The sequence below is a fragment of the Protomyctophum bolini genome (genome assembly GCF_963924005.1).
Source record: "Protomyctophum bolini genome assembly, chromosome: 17".
In the NCBI taxonomy this organism is placed as follows: domain Eukaryota; kingdom Metazoa; phylum Chordata; class Actinopteri; order Myctophiformes; family Myctophidae; genus Protomyctophum; species Protomyctophum bolini.
Window position 1 is genome coordinate 19557275 of NC_137878.1, and position 4181 is coordinate 19561455.

Sequence of the window (4181 nt, forward strand, 5' to 3'; positions counted from 1 at the left end):
CTTCTTATTGAAGAGGAGCCTGGGAATTCACTGATGGTAGGTTATGCACAAGAACTTCACACCGTTTCAACCCAGGCGAGTACCCTGTTGGGAGAAGAAACATTGATTGTGAAATATGCTTAAACTTGTAGGCTACGCAAAATAAAAAGTTATTCTAACAATTGTGTTGAAACCAATAAACCATGATTGAAAATAAGGAACCTACACTACACTGAGTTATTAAAATTAAGTCCAGTTGCTTGCTATACAATATACATCTATTTAAGGATTTAAAATTACGATAAAGTAATAGACTCAAGGTTAGAAGGTAGGCCATTCCACAGAATTGCTGCAGCGTGTAATAACGGCAGGGTACAGTCAGTAGAACTACCTCTGGTGGAAAACCTGGCTGTGGGTATCACTAACCTTGGAAACTAAAAACAATTTAATCTACTCCACCACTCTGAGACACTTGAGGCTAATGAAGTGGAGTTTGAGGATCAATCTAACTAATGACAAACACTGCACTATTGTCCTGTGTTGAGAATAACCTTTGTGTGTTGAATCTCCTCCATTTGTAATTTAATCATGTTTGATTTGTTTGGTTATATACTTTATACCAGACAATTTGACATGATTTGTTCTCTGTATTTTCTTTTGACATTATAGAACTAGCATAAATGGTAAAGGTTAATTCTAACCTTTTGACAAAGTCAATTATGCAGTGATGCTGACTGGTGACATATTATTGATTTGATAAGCAATATGCCCACAATGTCCAAATCCATTGTAAGTTACCACATTAATACTTGACCCTCTTGAAATGATGAAACTTTTATATCTTCAAAGTCCCATTTAGTATTAGTACAGGATCGGTGAACCATTAGATTAAGTATTAAACCATACAGGAACTCAGTTCAAACTTCACCAGTCTGCTTCCGTTATTATGTGATGTTGAATGTTTTCAAGTTTCCTGCTGTGGAATCATTCCTTTTTCAAACCATGATGAGAAGCTTTCTTCCATATCATCACCCGTCTCACTCTGAGGGTTCCCTTATTACTTGAGTTACATACAACAGTAATCTGACCACCAGCCTCTGTAGTCTCCCCTTCTCATGATCAACAGCAGAAAAATGAGCAGCTTGGCAGCCCACAATGTACCCACTCTACACACAAACAAATACATTATTAGACTATGCGTTGGCACATTTGATGTGCCCATGAACTGTGTTGACTGTTATTCAATTCCTGCTAAAGTATTAATAAAGGCTTTACGAGCCAGGGGGAGGTGGACACGCTCGTGTGCAAGGTGCAAGAGTATGCTGCATGTGTCGTGTACAGTATACTGTGTGTATGTGTGTGTGTGTGTGTGTGTGTGTGTGTGTGTGTGTGTGTGTGTGTGTGTGTGTGTGTGTGTGTGTGTGTGTGTGTGTGCGCGCGCGCGTGCGTGTACTCCATAGCGCCAGTGATGATTTCATTGGCTGAGGGCTTAAAAAGTGAGGACAGAAAAGTGAGGAGTTGCAGTTTGGGGTGAGTTTTATTGTACCATTTCTTATGGTACAATAAAATGTATTGATGTCATGTCAGCGTCATAACAGTTTTGTTTGCCCTGAATAGGAATCCATTGAATTTGTCAACAAACTATTTTAATGAATGGCCAGATTTGATAATTCTTTCAATTTTGAGTGAAACTCTCCAAAATCCATTCAGATTGTCTATTCTTGAAATGTCTTTGCCTATGTCTGACATGCCCAAAATAGGAATGCCTAAATGGTTATTTCACTATATAATTTATTTACCAGACAGATGATCCAATAATAGAATGTACTGTACAGTAACAAGGATTATTTAGATCAGGTTTCTCTCTCCACAGCTACTGTGCACAGTTGTAGATTTCTGTACTCTAATCTAACTAGCACAAAATACTTTCAAAAGGGGTTCCAACAAATGTGTTGGTCCTTCATGAGAGAAGCACCGGTGTAGGGATCTGGGTGGATGCTATGACTAGGGGCCTCCTCAACCAGTAATCTGTGCTTGCACGGATAGGTATAAGGAAAGTCTGGCCGTGGCACGAGGGAAACAGGAGATGCATTAGCAACTAGATAAAGTAAAGTGCCCCTCTGGGCACAGGTCTCCACCAGGGCAGGTCAGGTTGTGTCCTCCTGGTGGCACTTAACAGGCCAATATGAAAAGGGTGGGATATATTCCTCAGCCTAGTAGGAAAGTCTGTGAAATATTTCACGTAAATTGCACGCTGCGTTCATGATTTGAGGCTTTATGTTCAAACGGGCCAATCCTGCAAACTTTGAAAGCCAATGTTAGCCAATTAGGATGGAATATGAAATATCGGACAGATCCGTCTTGAACACATGACTATAGAGATAGTGTGTAACGATTCGACAGAATCTGGATGAGTAATATCAATATTCAATATTCAAAAGTTGGGCCTCCTGGTGGTGCTATAACAGGTCGTTCTGGAAAATTTGGGGCATCCAGGGAGTGTGTGTGCAAAATATGGCATCGACCGGTTTAACGGCGCCGGAGATTAACTGGTAACAGACGGACGGACACACTCACACACACGGACGGACTCACACACACACGGACGGAGTGCAAAACATACTCTCTCCCCATGCCTTCGGCCTGGTGGAGACAATTAAATCGTGGTGCCAGAAGTAAGAGCAGACAGGAAAAATTATCCTTCCAATTTAAAATGGAGATTGTTAATGAGTTACCCTGTGAGTAGTTAGGAACAGTAGTGCAGAGATTTAAAGTTGCCATTCGGAAGTCATCATATCTGAATAAAGTTTTATTTCAACCGTATATTAATACATCACTAATACATCTGCACTTTCTGCAGTGGTTTGCAGTGGTATAAAGTAACTAAGTACATTTACTTAAGTACTGTACTTACAGTAGGTGCACTTTTGAGGTATTTGTACTTGACTTGAGTATTTCCAATTTCCAATAATTTTACTTTCCACTATACATCTCAGAGGCAATTTTGTTGTACCTTCCACTACATTTATTTTAAAACTTTAGTTACTAGTTACTTTGTAGATTGGATTATTATTACAAAAACATACATTAACCACTTAAGCTCTACATTTCGACCATTTGAAAGTAACCGATCTACAAGCTCACAATGTGTCACAAACGCGATGCATTGTGAGCTTGTAGATCAGCTATTTTCAAAAGGTTTTTTTAGAAAATAGAAATTTTGAGTACTTTTACTTTTGGTACTTTAAAGTACAGTTAAATACCAATACTTTTGTATTTTTACTGAAGTACATTTTGAATTATTGACTTTTATTTGTAACGGTGCAGTGCTTGCAGCAATAATACTTTTACTTAAGTAAAAACTTACTAGTACTTTTTCCACCACTGGTGGATTGTTTGAGGTAGTCTCCCTAATCTTCCATTGCGATTAAACCCTGGTGTCCGATAGGACAGTGGTTCCAAAAGTGGGATCCTGGGACTCCCAGGGGTCCTTGAGGGAGTTCCAGGCGGTACCCAGCTAAATGATAGTTTATCGTTGTACACTCTCAGAGTTACATTAACATTGATTTTAGAATATAAATTGGCGGTCCCAGAGCTAGAAATGACATTAAATGGGGGTCTGTAGACTAATATGCATGTCAAACCTTGAAATGAAACGGGTTGAGAATCACTGCTAGAGCCGTCAAAATCTTCTCTTATGGGGGTAACCCTGGCATATCTTTCATTAGTGTCAATTTGGGGGTCCTTCACATGAGAAAGTTTGGAAACCACTGCGACAGGACACTGGTCTATACAGTACCGACTGAAGCTCATAAGCCCAACCTCTCTCTGGCTAAGCTGATAAAACCTACGGACTGCAGCTTTTACAGGTTGCTCATAGTAAAGAAGATAATTGGTTTAAGCTTGCCCTTACCCCTACTCCAAACTCCACTATTTCTTAGGACCCATGGGGACTATTTGACATCTTTGGTGGTAAATAGAAGTGCACCTCATTGTGCCAGCCATCGTTAATTGCCTCCTGTGCCATTTGAGATTTTATTATCTCTGTGGTTCCATCGAGTCTAGACTTCTGGAGCCACCGTGGAATACATTTCTCAGCTCCATCAGTCATATACAGTATATTGCTAAAAAATGACTCAGGTAGTGGTTTTGGTCCAAGAAAGTGCAATTCTTCTACAATTCTTTGAGCCATGAAAGTGCAT